This window comes from Perca fluviatilis, chromosome 10, assembly GCF_010015445.1.
Source record: "Perca fluviatilis chromosome 10, GENO_Pfluv_1.0, whole genome shotgun sequence".
NCBI lineage: Eukaryota > Metazoa > Chordata > Actinopteri > Perciformes > Percidae > Perca > Perca fluviatilis.
Genome location: NC_053121.1, coordinates 28,912,499 through 28,931,042, shown reverse-complemented (window position 1 = coordinate 28,931,042; position 18,544 = coordinate 28,912,499). Strand labels below are relative to the sequence as shown.

General features: G+C 40.0%; 1 long non-coding RNA gene across 1 annotated transcript in view; it reads left to right on the top strand.

Moving 5' to 3' along the window:
* Positions 1–2,149: 2,149 nt before the first annotated feature.
* The window catches only part of LOC120567081, a 95,710-nt gene continuing 79,315 nt past the window's right edge, over positions 2,150–18,544 (top strand). Inside the window, exon 1 of the long non-coding RNA XR_005640516.1 lies at positions 2,150–2,459. This is a non-coding gene — a long non-coding RNA (uncharacterized LOC120567081). The remainder of the gene's footprint in view (positions 2,460–18,544) is intronic.

Below are 18,544 nucleotides of genomic sequence, written 5' to 3'. Positions count from 1 at the left end.
TCAAATGTCTTGTTTTGTCCACAACTCAAAGAGAGAAGAAACTCGAAAATATTCACATTTAAGAAGCTGGAATTAAAGATTTTTTACTTTTGTCTTAAAAAATTACTCAAACCGACAAATCGATTATCAAAAAAGTTGGCGATTAATTTAAGAGTTGACAGCTAATCGATTAATCTTTGCAGCTCTAGTGGGATTTACTCCCTTGCTAAAAGGTAGTTAATGGAGAATGAGAAATACCAAATTTTCAGCCTAAAAAAAGAGCACCCCACTCCTGTAAAACTGCAGCAACACTGACAGTTTTGATCAACAGATGAAAAATTGATTAACAGTGATGACTCACATACACTTCCTGTTGTTTCGTAAAACTTCTTCACCTGTCATCACGTGCCCTGAAAAACTGTAAAAAATATTGTAATGTGTATTGATTCTAATAAATTAGAGACTCACTATGCTCATACATTACGCTATCGTTTTGGCTGAATGCAAAAAAGCACAATGGCCCATCGGTTTTCAGTCAGAGAAAGGGGGCAGAAATATAACACTGAAGGGATCAATACAACTCTGGCTATTATTGCATTTCTGGCCTTTATTGAGGTATTCATCACATAATCCATAATAATACATTTGGATGAGTTGCATTTCACTGTTATGTTACTCAGTCAACACTTAATTATGAAGCCATTCTATTATACATGCAGCTCTGGTTATCATACATTTTCATTTTAATAAAATAGAAAATTAACAATAGATTATCACATTTTAAAAACTAACAATATCAATAAACATATCCAATATTTGACATTGTTCAGTAGTTAGACACATGGTGTATGATTGGGCTAATAAGAATCATTTCAGTTTAGGCAATATAAAATATAAATAAATATTTAATCAAAATAGAACAAATACTAATCAAATACAATATATTGGATTATGCAGGGTAGGCTACATATGAAACATTTTCATAATACAGTAATACGCTTACTTTTATTTATTTTTTGAAAAATTAAATTCTATCACAAAGCCATTTGTATTAGGAGCACTTTTGTGTGGTTTGTTGTTGTCATTGTCGTCGTTGTGTTTTGGCATTGTGAAGTTCACCAATTAAAAGTATGAAATTTACAAAGAGTTAATGCTATAAATATGTATTTCCCCACACATTTTCGAAGAATTGAAAATAAATCTGTATAGGCCTACTGTAATTATATATATATATATATATATATATATATATATATATATATATATATATATATATATATATATATATATATACAGTTGAAAGTGAGAGGACGTTTCTTTTGTTGCTGAGTATATATATATTTTTTTTTTTCAATATATATATATATATATATATATATATATATATATATTTTATTTTTTTATTTTTATTTTTTCAGCCAACTTAACATGTGACTAACAGAAATGTAAAAAATGTGTCCGTGAACAAAGGATGGTCAAAATCAAAAGTTGCGGAACGTTACAGCAAAGACATCCTCCTTCCTCATGTGGTACCCTTCCATGCCCCCCAGAAATGTCGGGGAACTTGCAGGTGCCTTGGTGGAAGAGTGGTAACATCTCACAGCAAGAACTGGCAAACCTGGTGCAGTCCATGAGGAGGAGATGCACTGCAGTACTTAATGCAGCTGTTGGCCAGTGCCACACCAGATACTGACGACACACGACACATTTATCCATTTCTGTTAGGCACATGTCTGTGAAATGTTGTTTACCATAGCTTAGTTCTTAGTAGTTGAATCTTTTTATGTTCATACAGAGTTTTACGCATGTTAAGTTGGCTGAAAATAAAAGCAGTTGAATGTGAGAGGACGTTTCTTTTTTTGCTGAGTGTGTATATATATATATATATATATATATATATATATATATATATATATATATATATATGTGTATATATATATATATATATATATATATATATATATATATATATATATATATATATAAATATATATAAAACTGAGTTTGGCTCCATATTACAAACTATATAATGAATATCAATTTACTTTGTCACATAACGTTCACTATGGTTGCACTCTTTTGCAGTTGAGGCAATCATGTCGAATCTACCGTTAATGAAAGTAGCCTGTATCTATGGAAAGGAGCCCAGGTGAAGTTGATTAGAGCTAAATCTCAAGTATAACGTGATGTAGGCCTACCAGTTGTCACTACAGTATCCTTGTAGTCTACAAGGATACTAACTCTGGGCAGGAACTCTCTGGAAATAACTGTGAAGTTGGCCTAATAACAAATAAATTACATTGTTAAAGTTAGCAACGCCTTTCAAATTAAACAACCCCAGCTGGCAGTTAGCTATAGCGTTGTTAGCTAACTATGGTACGGCTCGTTTTCTTTGGGAATAAGGAGTTTGACCACTTCGCCGCTAAAAGGAAACGTGGATGTATTAAGAGAACTGCGAAAGACCTGCATCTTCAAACAGCGTGAGTCACATTCACTATAATGTCTTTATATCTCTGTGTCTGCCTGCCTGTCTTACTGTAATGTTGGATGGCTTTATTAATTGCTAAGTCGCCCCTGGCAGGGGATCTGTGTTTGTACTTGCTGTGTAAAGTTAGTTGTAACGTTAGATAAAGCTAAAGATCCTTAAACATATGCCGCCTTGTTTGCTTGTACATTGAAGTTGTTTTATTGCTGTATGAGATGCACAGGCTGCTGAGGTTTTGTCATTTTAGTCTATTCAGCTATTGTGCTGAGTGTTTGTATCCTGTCAAGAAGGTCTCACTGTTGGTTATTAAAAGTTTTTTGTTTTTAAGCTGTGCTGTAATGTCTAGGTCTAATTAGATTTGATGAGGATCTACATGTACCGGTATATATATTATAGAAGGTATTGTTTTGTGTGCCAATTACAGTAGCTAGGAAAGAAGGGTATAAGATACATGCATTGCATGCCACCATAAACATAGTATGAGAAAATAAAAAACAAGTAGGCCTACTGCAAAAGTCAAGAATCATAAAATAGAAATGTGCAATCAAAAATATATGTACAATATATCCATTTTATTAATATGTGCAATGTGTGGAAATAATAACCCAAGAAGCAAACTTAGAATTACTGTTTTTTTTTGTATGCCAAGAGGATAGAAAGGCATATGTCTATGACATTTATTGTTTCTTTTTGATTTCACATATGTTGTCTTGATTGTCATCCTGTGGTTCAATGGTAGTCTATGTAGTTTGTTGTATGCAACAGTGCTACAAATCTGAATACAATCATTTTGTCTGTAAGATGACACCAACTGTCTACAACGTGATGTCTTATTTACTTCCAAAAGTAGTTTCAGACTTAATTTACATTAAATAAAAGCTGCACAGTCACACCCCTGTGGTTTAATAGGCCAGAATCATTACTACTTCTTGGCTGACATTAGTCATTAACTTCAAATGTAAACCAACATATAAAAGATATAATAATAATAATAATAATAATAATAATAATAATAATAATAAAAATAATAATAATAATAATAATCTGCTAAATGTTTTATAGAATTTAGTAGTAAGTAAGTAAGAGATGCTCAAAATAATTAGATATTGTATAATATAAGATAGGTAAGCATGTCTGTTATATGTATTTCTTAGACCTGTCACAAATTGACATTTATATCAGGGGTCTTCAAAGCGATTCTGGTACTACCAACCAAACTAAAAAGCAGTTGCATTTAAAAAATGATTCCATTCCCCTAAAATCATGGAAACGATCATGCAAAATGGTGATCATTGAGATCCTAAGTTTGACTGTCCACATCATTACATAGTCCCTGCACAGTGCACACTGTTAACTAATTCTGTACAAAAACTTTAACAGAGATCATATCAGATGGGATGCTTTGGAAAGAAGTGCTGATAAAATGAGGGTCTTTGCTCTAATGTGTATCTAAATGGGGTTCCTTGATGTGAAAACATTTGGCTAGTCCTCATTTAGACACTAAGCAATATTGCTGCTGAAGCAGTAAAACTATGCTGCACTGCTGAATAGGTGACAATTTTCCAGCCAAAAGCTGGAACAAAAGTAGGGCTTTTGACGGAGCCTGTCTTTTCTGGCAGTAACAAGTTGGATGCTGTCTTGCAGATTCAATCCACTAACCCTATCAGGTGGTATAAATTGCCAGCGGAAATGGTGTGTGTCGACAGAGGGCTCGAGTGAGCGCAGATCAGACAAAAATGTGATTGGGAACTTCAGTGAGATCCATTGTGGAAAGGAAGCACTCCTCATTCACATGCTTGTGTCTGAAAAGCAGATGAGGTGTTTTCCTTCCTAGGTTACCAGGATTCAAAGCCTGATATTTAAACTTGTGTTGGTAGGCTATAGGCCTTCTATTTAAGTGTATCTGCAAAAGATGATTGTGAGACCGAGCTAAACCGAGTCAGGACAATTTATTATTTTCACTTAGGCCTAATAAATTTATACACACCATGGAGAACAAAAAAAGTTATTTTTGTTCAGGAACTCATTAAAACATGCTTGAGGCTATCTGATTGTATCACATGTTTTTGAGGGGAGGAGTATGAATGTTGCATGCTCAAAAATAGGCCATCCAATCTAGTGAGGAGTTACAAAGTGAAGTTATTAAATGGGATGATGACCGAATTGTAAAATACAAACACTTCCAGCACTTGTGAGAGAAGAAATTGTTTCATTGTCACACAATTAAGATGGAAATTGTTCAACAAATACCCTCTTAGTGGCAGTAAGTTTACAGTTACTGCCCTACCAAAGGGAAGACAACCTCGGCTCATGAGGCAAACCCCCCCCAGCTCTGCTATTTGTGAAAATGTTTTATAATGAACTGTCACTAATTGTATTGCTGTAGGGATTTTCTGCAGTATATCAAAGGTACACCTTTTACATTTTAAGCATTTAGATAGTGTGACGATGCAAGGTCATTGGCTTTTTTTAAGTGCACCGAATATACAAAGCATTGCAGACATTCTTTTTTTTTTGTAAACACTGATTCTATCTAAAAAAGTTGGATTATGCAACTCAATATATTTAAAAAAAATCTAAATATTTTGTTAATATGCTGTGACAGACAGGGAGACAATGCAGTGCAAGAGCACAGTTGACAGTGAAAACAAACCTATTCTATAACTAGCTCCCTTGTCATTTCTGATGGGACATCACAGCCATAATAGAGCTTTGAGTTGCTGCAGATGTCCCCATCCATTCAAATGTGTTGGCTGACCCATGCAAGTAGTTAATAAATATACACAAAAACCATCTGGGAGCAGATAGAAGTATGGCTGATTGACTGTGAGCATTGGAAACTCTCTAATTAAAACTATCATTCTAACATTCTGTAGTTTTTACTTAAAGTTATTGAAATGGCTTAAAATTACACCCCACTCACGAGTAACAGTCATACTAAAGTGACTCTACAGTGAAAATATTGTGATTTTTTTTTTTTCTTTTTTATATTATTGCCTTATTATGAAAATGTATATAATTACTTCCAGAGATATTGAGCATGTAGTCTCACCATTGAAAACATTTCAGGGCCCATTTTAATTTTTTATGGGTTTTAGGTTACAACAAAAGGAAAACACTGTGCTTGGATGCCAGTGTATACATATACCTTGGAAGTCAGCATCAGTACATTAAGCACCACATAAAATGTATCCATATTGGCATGTGTCATAATCATAAAAGTTTAATTTAAAAAAAAAAAAAAAAAAAATGCTTGAAGGCTTTCACCTTGTAACTAAAAGCCCCAGAATAATTTGAGTTGTTCAGGAAATCAAGATTTAACTTCTTCCATCTGGAGAGGTGAATAAATGTAACATAAAACTATAGTTTATTGTCCCTTAAATTATCCTCATTTTTTCTCTGCTGTAGAGCAGTTAGTTTTGAAGACCAAGGCAGGGTATTTATTGATCGTTTCAGTGTACCATAATGTGAAAACTGTGATGTTTGCAGTACTTGGGCCAATGAAAGTGGAAAATTGCACTCCATTTTACAAAATTTCAAGTTCTCAGGGATTGATTGAATTACCATAGTTCTAATTACCTAAAAATTCCTCAAATGTTGATTGTCAATTGTTTACCTGCCCAGGGACTATGGGCGAAACATCTCGTGCTTACATGCCAATGCATGTACTCAGCTGTAAACAGTATACCCAAGCCCATACTTGATTTTTTTTTAATGTGATTTCCTTTTCTCATTTTTAACAAAGATTACCTTGCGACAGCAAAGTGGCAGGAAAAAAATGAGTGACTACTGTACTTACTGGCTGTCTTATACCTACTGTATTTGCGATAAGCTAAATCAACTGATGAAGTTGCTTTCAAGAACTACAGTGTATTTATAGGTCTGACTCAAATAAACATAGTTGCTTATCTGGTCACTGGGAAGTAGTTAGTGAAGCTTTGGGTTTTATTGTGTTTTATTATAAGATTAAAAAGCCTTCCCGTTAAAGATGTTGAAATACCAATTTTTCCTTACCGATTCCGAGTCCTGAACTTGTTGGCCCATACCATGTACCAATTGAATACCAGTGCATTCAAAAAATTATATAGTTTTTAAATGGCTCTACTAACCCTGTATGGATGTAATATGATTGCTATCATGGCCTGGCTCAGGTTAAACCCTGTGAAACATGAACAAATACCAATACCAGTGTTTCAGACATTATCCGAGCCATTTTTGAAACTGGTATCAGTATAACAACTCTACTTCCCATCATGTGTTATTGCTCCACAAGGCGTGTTGTAGATTATCCTGTTTTATCTGGCAGTTTATGCTGTTAATACTGGAACTTCGATTTTTACTGGATTATTTTTTTAATAACTCCACTTCCTGTTGAGATAGTTGGCATTGCTTTGACTGAGTGAGTGGACACTTGATAGAGCAGATAGGGTTGAATGCTGGCAGCATGTGTGTATGTCTGAAGGAGGAGTTGCCCTTGTGCCCCAAGTGGGATAGAGAATAAGGGCATGTGTCTCGCCACTCTGATATAGGATATTATTAACAGAGCATACACTTCAAGTCAAGCATGTTACTCTGCCACTGTAATTTATGGAGTCAGACTCCACCCACCTTTGGAACCTTTTGTTACCTAAGAGCTATCAGTACATAAAAGATGCATGCAGTTGTTTCTTCAAAAAGATTTGACTGAGCACATATCAGTCAGAGGTTGCTGAGTTTTGCTTCGTGGACGCTGGGGGTCTCGGTGTGTGTGTTTTATGATAGTCCAAGGTTCATCATATCTTGAAAAATGAAGTTGTTTACATCAGACACAGCATACAGAGGACATAATACCATCAAGACAGATGGCCTTCATTTTTCCACACGTTCCCTCTCATCTCCCTAATAGAACAGGCGCAGGCTGTCAGGAGCGATGTCGAGGAGGCTTTCATTTACATCCTGGATAAGGATCAATAACGTCTCTATTTAAAAATCAATCATCCCTTGTCAGCAAGGCAGTGTTGTGTGATTGTTTGAGGTGTGTTACAATTTATAGTGTGCTTTTTCAGGTGACTGCAAATATGTGATGTATGCCAAATTAAGCAACACAGGGCAGATGTTGTCATGAGATTTAAATGTTTATGTTGGTGAATATGTTGTGTACAATATATATTTTTGACAAAGTATAAATTGTTTAGCCAAATAATTCACTAACTAGATGTAAAAGCCGTTATTGAAGTTTTCAACCTTTTGGTACACTCAGTGCTTGGATAGAGGGACTGGGACCTTGAAATTGTTTTTTTTAGACAAACAGGTCACCAGAGTATATCAGACAGGGTCCCATCACTGTATCTGTCAGGGGCTAACAGTCACACAGTGCATCCTGGGAATTATAAGGAGCTGACATCTCTTCTTCATATCATCTTGGTCCAGGCTACCTGTCGAAGCAACAGAAATCTGTCTGCAGAGGAAGGAGGTGGACCGGAAGAGAGTGATGCTACATGGTTAGTGCTCGCTAGGCAAGAAGAGTAGGTGGACGCTCAATAAACTGAGTTGAGGTCACCATCAATCTCTCACCCAAAGGGAGAGATGCTTAGGAGTCCAGTGGCTGAGGATGATGAATGGTAGCTACTGGAGGAGAGGAAGCTGCTATAATATTTGGCATTGTCTAGTGCGCTCTGTAACTCCACGTTTGTTGGAGACAAGTTTCAGTATATTCACAAGCCAGTGAGCACAGCTATGAAATCCTCAATGTCTACTCAGCTGCTGGGATTTCATGTTGAACTGTTTAAGTACATTAAGGCATAGCAGGAAAAAGCAAACTAAAAATGTTTTTAGTGCACATGTAAAATAAAATGATGTATGTAATCTGCCCTTGAACCCATTTAGGGTAAAACTCTTCTTTCATATAATAATATTGGGGCACATACAATAACATGGTTTTGATGCTGTTGAACACAAACTCCATTGTACAGAATGAGTCCACCATACAACAATACAAAACGCTGGATTGACTGTCACTCAGAAATGAGCCATCTATTACAAGCTGCTGGGAGGGAGGCGAGGAAGACATCCCTCTGCATTTTTGAGGCAGATTTCTTGAGGGGAGTCATGGTGAGATTGAGAAAAATGACCCTTCATCTTTGATGGCAATGACAGAGGGAGAGCTGACAGTTATCCAAACAGCTTTCTGTGCAGATCCGCAGCTCAGAATCAGTCACGCAGGCAGTGAGTGTTGTGTCCTGGGAGGACAGTGACCGCTGCCAACAGGGCCCCCAGAAAAGAGGCTGTCAAAGAAAGGGACACTGTACAATTAAATGATGTCTGACTGCCTCTTAGAATCAAGTGTTTTCTGAATGCAAGTATACAATTTCATATTTCTCTAATAACTGAAAATTCTTGCCTGCATTGATTTTGGTATCACTATTGTAGCAGCTGCTGGTGCAAAGGTACCAGTCTCCCGTTGATTTGAATACATTTACATGATAAAACATGGATGCTCTGTGGAAGTTTATTTACATTTGGTCTGACTAGTGCTACAAAATCCAATCACAGTACACTAGAAATGGCATGCCTGACTTTCCAGTGCACCGTGACAAAGGACTATTCAAGCCCTGTGTTGTCAGAAACAATAAACCGTCACTCAGTCAAGCATCTCTCTTGAACATTCAGTGTGATGGGCTCCGCTTCATACGCAAATTGTCTCAATCAAAGCAATGAACAACACTACAACAACTTTGTAACACTGATTATAAAATACTTTTAAATCACAGCAAGTCTTGGACATCTTCACAATTGGCATCAAGCTCCAATTTTGTCCAAATTACAGCCTCTAATATGAAGTGTTATACCTACAGTAACAATTTCCCATCACTTAGAGTATATTAATTATGTTTGTCTTTGTTTTCTCTATAAATATGCTTGCTGCTGAATTATCCAACAGTCAGCTTTTTGCTATGAAGGGTAAATAATTCAACTATCGATGCATTTTTCATCATTAAGGGTGAGCGATTATTAGTGACGGGTTTCAGAAATTGGATAGTGGTAATCCTGGAAACAGTTTTTGGGAATTTTCTTTCTGCAAGAGGTCTGTAAAATTAGACATTATACAGAAAACAATGAACGGCATTTAAAATTCTGTAATAAATGTAAATATAAATGTATCCTGCAAATAAAAGAATGTCATAGACTTTGGTGTTTATAGTAAGACTGTGATTTTGAAAGACAAAACAACAAGGCATGTCCTTGTGCGTTGTGGGTTCAATGAAGCGATTTATTAAAGGGTAACTACTGTTTTTTCTTTTTTTCAACCTGGACCCTATTTTCCTATTTTTTTGTGTCTAAGTGACTGATGGGAACAACTATCTTTGACATTGGTCCAGTATTAAGCGAAATTGCTGCAGTCAGCAGCAGCGAAACAAGCTACAATGTAAGTTAGCAGGGCAACTGTGCAGCTTGTATTTACGTTCACAAAAGTGCTCGTTTTGCTACTGTCAGGCTCATACTAATATTCTAAGTGTCTGACGACATTATGGAAAGGATTTCTAAGGAGGTTGACCTTTCTGTTAAAGAGTAAGATCAAAGATTAAAAAAAATAAAAACATCTGCAAAATTGCGTTCGCTAAACCCACCAGATTCTATAAATAAACAGTAATTTTAGCATCGTAAAATACACTTCATTCAAAGTCGACAGAAACAAAATAAAACTATGAAAAGCCGTTTTGGGTTGTCTTTCCACTTTTCCAACCATCACAACTCTAGTTTTGGTTGAAATAAAGTTTACTGATTAACATGTGATATATGTTGGCTCTCTACACGCTAAAAATATAGTTTTTTTTGGGTTTAGCACTAGTGACTAGGGGTGCACCATTCAGAAAATTTCATGATTTGATTCAATATACATTTTTAGGCTCAAGATTCGATTCAAAAACGATTCTTGATTTAAAAAAAAAAAAAATTATTCACAGTATGTAAATGTAGTTGACGCTGACGCTGAACATTTGCCCCATAGTGTTAGGCCTTAATCACAGCCTAGTCTGTGGCTGCCGGTTACAGCATTCACACTTAATACTGGACCAATTTCAAAGATTGTTGTTCCTACCAGTCACTTACGCACAAAAACATGAGAAAATAGGGTCCAGTTTAAAAAATATGGTAGTTAGCCTTTAAGAACTGTTGCTAAATGAGACCCACTGATTCCAAGTAATTTCTAATGAATGCATTTGCTCCAAAAGATGCCAGAATCGTTCCATAATCCTAATACATTTTTAAGCTTGTTTTTTTTTTTTTTTGTATCTCAAAATCCCAGAGACAAAAATCTCTCTCTTATTCTAGGTCTCTACCTCTCCCTTACCTGTGGTTAGATTTTGAAAAAAAAAAAACTCTTGATGTGCTTTTGTACACCAGCACAAGATGAGTTAACCCCAGGAAATAGAAGTGCCAATGAAATATACAAAACTCCACCAATCCCAGATTTATTCTCACTTTTGAATGCTGTTAAGAGGATTCAATGCAGAAAATGCCCCTAAAGGTCAAGCCCATAATTACACTCATTTTACCTAAGAGGAGAGCATGTCACAAATCCAATCATCACCTGAATAAGGGATACCCAATCTCCGACTGAAAATGAGCTGGTTTCAGATAGGCTCTTGCATTATTGCATTTACATTATCCACAGTGAGGCACAAAACCCCTATAGTGACCAGTGTCTCAGCCAAAACATAATTGACATGTCTCTCTTGAGGTTGCTTATCTGCAGGATTCAAATAAGTTGTTGAATAATGATTTTTGCCCTGGTAAATGTATTCCTCCCTGCATCATGTGCCACTTGCCACTTTATATTATAACCAAGACAAACTTATTTGATCTCCCATGTTGAAACTGGAAAAAACTCCTCCTGCCTGGATTTTGGGTTTACTGCTAACTCTATCTCCTGTATTGTCACATCTGGGGGAAATAGGTAGACAAAATGCTTTTTGTGATGTTGTAAATGTGATTTTTCCACTAATAAGAAAACAAATGTGCGCCAAAGTTTTTTTTTTTTTTTTTTGTGGCCATTGATTTTCAGTAGGATGCCGGGGTGGTCAAATGATTGGCTGGCATGTGGGATTGGCAGCAAAGTGGTTTGTCAACGTTCAGTCCTGCAGGGAATGCCTTTCTCGGTCATCAAGTCAAAAACCTTCAAACCTCTCAAAACAATAATCATCCTGTGGGCCACCCAGCAGCTTCCTGTTAAAAGAAGTGTGTTTGTGAGTATTTATTTCATAGGTAAAAAAGTCTAGCTCAGAAACATGTTTTTCCACCCAGCACGGCATAGTTGGATTTGAGGTACACAGCCACACAATAGAACTTTGCACACAAATGGCACTTAGAAAAAGTGACTGTACTGTAAATGAAACTGCTCAATCTCAGGGTGCACTTTGCAGCAATAGTAGATAGCATAACAACACTGCATATTGATTCAGAATGAAAAGTTCAGCTGTCAGGCAAATTGGAGGCAAAGATGGAGTGGCACAAATGTCAGCATATTTTGGTGGTCATTTTTTATTCTCTTTTCGGTTACACTTTACTTGAAGGTATCTACATAAGAGTGACATGACACTGTCATGAACGTGTCATAAACATTATAAACAGTCAAACATTTATGACATAACGCTTCTGTCATTGAGTGTCATTCGGTTTTTGTCATGACAAGTTAGGGTTAGGCAGCAAATTTGACCAATAACCAGAGTTTCCAGCGACTTCAACCAATCCCAGCAGTCCCACATGCCAGACTTTATGTTAGTATAATGTGAATGAGAGCCACTGACCAAGCGGGAGTGAGAGAGAGCTTGTTTCCGATATGAAGACGAGACTCAAACATCTCACATTTACCAACAAAACGTACAGCGATAGACCGTGCAAAACATTTCAGACCATCCTGCCAACCTGTAGACATTGTAGTATCTGGACTTCTAACGGACCTTTTTATAAACTTTGTCTTAAGTTTTTGGTAACAAAGAAACTCGTATGAACTCTAGCCTACATTCGCTGGACACTTCTCTGGAAACATCTGGAAAGAATTAGGGATGCCCTTGTTGGCTTGGTTCCAAAAGGATGATAGACATTGGTCAAAGTATTGTTTCCTCCCCCAGCTATGTTACACATATTATAGATATATACCATGTTCAAACAAAGAAAAGGCAGAGTGACTTTTGAGAATCTGAGAAACGGTCCTCTCCGAGCTCTGCAGGGCTTGTACGTGATGCTGATTTCTTTGATGTAAATAAACCTTTATAATCAAGAAACAATGTCTGCGGATTCCTTTCCACACAGCAACGCAGCATCGCTACAAAATACACCACATATTTGGCGTCACGAACAGGATCGGCGGATTCCTTTCCACACAGCAACGCAGCATCGCTACAAAATACACCACAACATTTTAACATCAATGTACGCTGTAACTATTTTTCACTCTAAAGTCAGCGGCTGCTGTTTCAATTCTGTCGGCTCTCTGCAGCGGGCGGGGCTGCTGCTCATACAGTTCCCCCCCACACACACTGGCTGCAGGAAAAACCGGAGATGAGACGTACATGATGACCTAAATTGAGGACAGCTACGCTCGTTATTGTAAGTGCAATGATAAGTTAAAGTCCAATAAGTACTTTATCGAACCGTATGAATGTGTGTCCCAGGCCAGGATAGAAAATTAACTAACAATGAAAAGATAAACAAGCCAGTGACATATGTTCGAATTTGATTCATTCAATAAATTTGTATTTTTTGTCTTAAATACTGCAACCGACGTGAGAGGACGCTGGCGCTGGTTATTCGCCGCTTCTCCGTCTGCTATTCATCTGCTATTCGTCTGCTATTCTCTTGTGTTTGTGTTCGCTGTACCCCCTACCTCTGGACAGCCTCTGTACCTCTGGACAGTCTCTGCTGGTTCCCCGACGCCGCCGGGGGCTCCTTGACCGGACTCTTGCCCGTCGGTTAGCCGCTAGCTAGCTGCCCCGTAAACGTGGCCGGAAATCCTGGCTTCGGCGGCTAACCCGATTGCTGACCTCCTCATAGGCAACAACCTCCACCAGATGCGAGCGACAGACTAGAGATTCCCTCTCCCCGGTCATGCTGTGGATCATTTTGGCAATCACCTCATTCATCCATCTCCACCTCCACCTCTGTGCTCCCCCGCGACTAACCACTATCACGGAGCTCTCCGTCCCCTCCGCATCGGCCATGATCAAATATTCAACTCTGCAACTGGGTCGTAATACACTACTCCATTCCATCCTGCATCCCAGTCATCAAACAGCTCGGACTTCACGGCCGCCGTTACATCCACAGAAGCCTCGCCGCAAGTTTGTTTTCTTCCACCACGGACAATCCATTCCATCCATCTGGTCACCTGCGCTCTGTTGCACCTGTCCCACGTCATCTGAATGCTTCACCCACTCTTTCACATAGGGCTGAACGCATCATCAGGCTACACAGAAAACCCGGACCGGACTACAGTGCTTTCCCCACTTCACATACACTCAATCATACTCTCCAATCATTTGCGCTAACTGCCGCCTCTCCCCTCAACTGCAATACCCCCACACACCCCAACGCACCACGCGCAAACGGGACAACCTCTCAGTCGCCTGCCCCCATCCCACCACCCTCTCACCATGCCAACTTTGCCCTCCTCAACACCCGATCGCTCCAACAATACAGCCCCTGCCCTCCATGAACTAATCCTCGACAACACACTTTTTGACTTCCTTCTGCTCACCGAAACCTGGCAACAACCCAACGACTTCTTCTCCCTCAACCAAGCATCCCCCTGGCTACAACTACATCTGCAAACCCCGCTTCCACCGTGGAGGTGTCGCCTCGCGTCATTTTCAATCAGAACTTCCGGATCACAGAACTCACCCTCCCCTCAGTATCATCGTTTGAATATCCGCCTTCAAAACTCTTTCCTCCATGACAGTCATCCTCATTTACCGGCCACCTAAACCAAATCCCTCCTTCCTCTCTGATTTTACTGAACTCCTCACACTAGCCCATCTCTCTCTCCACCGTCTGCTGCTACTCGGTGACTTAAACATCCACATGGACTCCCCCACATGCAAGCTCTCATCAGAATTCAAAATTTTACTGGATAACTTCTCTCTCACCCAACACGTCACATTCCCCACCCACGGGAAAAGGTCACATCCTCGACCTGGTCTGCTCCAACCCAACCAACCAGTGCTCGACCTCCATCCATGCCTCTTTCCCCTCTCTGATCACAAACTGATACGGTTCACCATCCCTTCTCCAACCCCACGCCGCCTCCTCAGAGAAATCACCTTCCCGCAACCTCAAATCTATCAATCCCCACCATCTCTCTGACCTGCTCTCCACCACTCTCCACTTGGACTCAACCCTCACCTCACCCGATGACCTCACAGACCACCTCAACTCCACCTTGTCTACCTCCCTCAACACCCTGGCCCCCTCAAAACAAAACTCCGTCACTTTTAACACCTCTTCACCCTGGTACACACCTGCACTCCGGAAAATGAAACAAACTGGCCGCCAACTTGAACGTCTGACAAAGAAATCATCCCTCACAGTCCATCATGAAGCCTATAAATCCCATCTCATCGCCTACAAAGATGCCCCTCATTGCTGCCAAATCTGCCTACCTCTCCACCATCCTCACCGACCCCTGCCAAAACCCCAGAACCCTCTTCTCCACATTGAACAACCTCATCAAGCCTCGGACCAACAGCCTCCTTACCTCTACTCCGGATCTCTGCAACTCATTCCTCCACTTTTTCACTGACAAAATCAATCTCATTTACAAATCCCTATCCCCTGTATCTGACCTTCCAGGATCTACTCCAGCACCTACCTTGGACCCTCCTCTCTCCATCCCTCCAGACCTCCCCACCCTCCTCCACACTTCCTCCTCTCCCGTTTTAACCCAGTCACTCCTCCTGAAATCTCCAAACTCATCAGCTCTTCCAAACCCACTACCTGCTCCCTTGACCCTCCCTACCTACTCCCCTGAAGTCCTGCCTCCCGGTCCTATGCCCCCTACCTCACTAACCTCTTCAACTCCTCACTGTCCCTTGGAACTGTCCCCTCTGCTTTAAAAACTGCCGCTGTCACCCCAATCCTTCAAAAACCTGGTCTGGATCCCTCTCTCCTCAACAACTACCCAATATCCAACCTCCCCTTTCTGTCTAAAACCCTGGAACGCATAGTCGCCTCCACAACTACAAACCCATCTTCTTGCCAATAACCTATTCGAACCTCTCCAATCTGGTTTTGCCCCCTACACAGCACAGAAACCGCTCTCCTCAAAGTCCTCACCGACCTCCTCACCTTTGCTGACACCGGTTCCCTCAACATCCTCATCCTCCTCGACCTGAGTGCAGCCTTCGATACTGTGAGCCATAACATCCTGCTCACCAGACTCAAAGACCTCGGTATCGGTACGGTGTCACTCCAGCTGGCTCCACTCTACCTTTCCAACAGATCCCATTTCATCTCTCTCCACAACCACACCTCTGCCACAGCCACAGTCACTCAAGGTGTTCCGGCGCCCGGACTCTGGCCCCCTCCTCTTCATCATCTACATCCTCCCTCTTGGTCAGATACTCCGCCACTTCAACCTGGACTTCCACTGCTATGCTGACGCACACCAGATCTACCTCAGCACCAAATCCCCCACAATCCTCCCCTCTCCCACATCAACTCCTGTCTGTCAGCTATTAAAACCTGGATGCAACACAACTTCCTCAAACTCAACAGCGACAAAACAGAATTCCTTCTGATCGGCTCCAAATCCACACTCAGCAAAACCAATAACCCCCAATCTCACCATCGACGGCACCATTGTCCTCCCCATCTCCCCCCCAGGCCCCGCGACTCTTGGCGTTATCTTTGATTCCACCCTCTCCCTTGAGCCTCACATCCGTCAAGTCATTAAAACCTCCTTCTTTCACCTCCGCAATATCGCCAAAATCAGACCCTCTCTCACACCCCCGCTGCTGAAAGACTCATTCACGCCTTCATCTCCTCCCGACTGGACTACTGCAACTCACTTCTCCTCGGCATCAGCTCTACCAACATCAACCGACTCCAACTGGTCCAGAACTCAGCCGCCCGCCTCATTACCTGCTCCAAATCCTGGCACCACATCACTCCAGTCCTAAAACAACTCCACTGGCTTCCCATTTCCCACCGGATCACCTACAAAATCCTGGTCCTCACCTATAAAGCCCTCCACCATCTGGCCCCCTCATACCTCACTGACCTCCTTTTCCCTTACCAACCCTCACGGTCCCTCAGATCCACCTCAGCCGGCTCTCCTCTCCATCCAAAAGTCCAACCTGCGCCTGTTTTGGGGACAGAGCCTTCTCCAGAGCAGCTCCCAGGCTCTGGAACTCCCTCCCCCAAGAGATCCGCCCTCTGAGTCCCTCACCATCTTCCAGTCCCGCCCAAGACCCATCTCTTCACCTCAGCCTACCCATAGTCCACCTGCCCCCCTCCCTTTTTCATCTGTATCTTGTTTTGTTCTACTTGTTTTGTTATGTTTTTATAATCTACCCTGCCCTGTAAAGCGACTTTGAGTCCATGAAAAGCGCTATATAAATTCAATTTATTATTATTATTATTATTATTAAATCCACCAGCCATTTTGATATTATACCAACATTTGCAGCATCCTGAGCTTTTTTGGTTACTAGGAAAACTCAGCCCAGAGTAATTTTATTCTCCCCGAAACAAGTTTCCTTTTTATTTTTAAAGAACTATACAAAAACTAATTGCAACTTTCACTGTCTCCCGCAACTTCATTGCAACAAACATACAAAAGACATTGCAGCTTTTATCGCAATTTTTTACAAAGAAAAAATCGGGCATTTTGGGCCGCAACAATCTAAAAAAAAAAAAAGGCCCCGAAATCCTTGAGGGACTGGTTAGGGTCAGGGTTCATGTGTCATGACAGTGTCTGTGTTCATGACGGTGTCATGTCACTCTTATGTAGATACCTTCAAGCGAAGTGTTACCCTCTTTTCTTACTTGAGTGCACATTCGCTAAGAAAAAACTTGTTTAATTGAAGAAATGGCCACTGATGAGCACAAGGATTGTCTTGAAAATGTACCTTTTGCAAATTAAAAGGAACAAGCAGAGGGGGTGCCAGGGCAAATGGTCATGGTGCCAAACTAGAAGTGCCTCTCTAGTATAACTACTAATGATTATACTTACTGTGAGGCACAGAGATTATTGCAGACGAATTGGAAGGGGTAGAAAAAAGGGTGAAATTAAAAGTCAAATGGAGTACAAATCCATTACAGGGGTGAGGATTTGGAATTTATTTCTTATCAATGCAATAACAAATACATATAAATGTGTCTTTATATGAGGCTGTGAGAACAAAGTCATATTTTTTCTTTACTGCATCATAAAATACTGCTCAGCAAAGCAGACTGTGCTCTATTCTGGTGACAACAGACAAACCCCCTCTTCATGAAAATATGCCTACTCACTCTGCCAGAAGGGCAGCATGTGTGAGGTTTGAACCTCCCAGGGACCCCTGTAATGACCCCCTGAATTGTTGTAAGAAAAAAGCCCCCCTCCTTAATTGAGTGTTGTTAAGAACCAACGTGATAGAGGATTACAGAGTGCTTACACTTGGCCATGTTAAAAATGCAATGCAGACTAGTTTGCTGCGTGGTGCCAAAAACAAAATTACAGTCTGTTCTTATTTTTAGGTCAGGAATAATTTGTGGTGGTGCGGGTTTTGTGCACGTATTAATTAATGCAAAAATAAGCAAGACTGTTGAATTTATGAATAACATCATCACAAAGCGCGTAATGGTCGTGCTTATCTGCCCAAGGCTGGTATTCAATCATACTAAGAAACATACTTGTATGGATATGACAGTTATTCAGCTTGCATTCTTACTAAACTTAGGCACACACATATAAGTCCATACCTGAATGTTTCCAGTTCCTGTTGCAGATTAGTTTTATTTTATTTTTATCCACCAAAATCAAATCTACATGCTAATTCGGTGTAATAAATTCATCACTCTTCTCTAAAGCATTTTGTTATTCCTGAAGGCATTTTTGTCTGC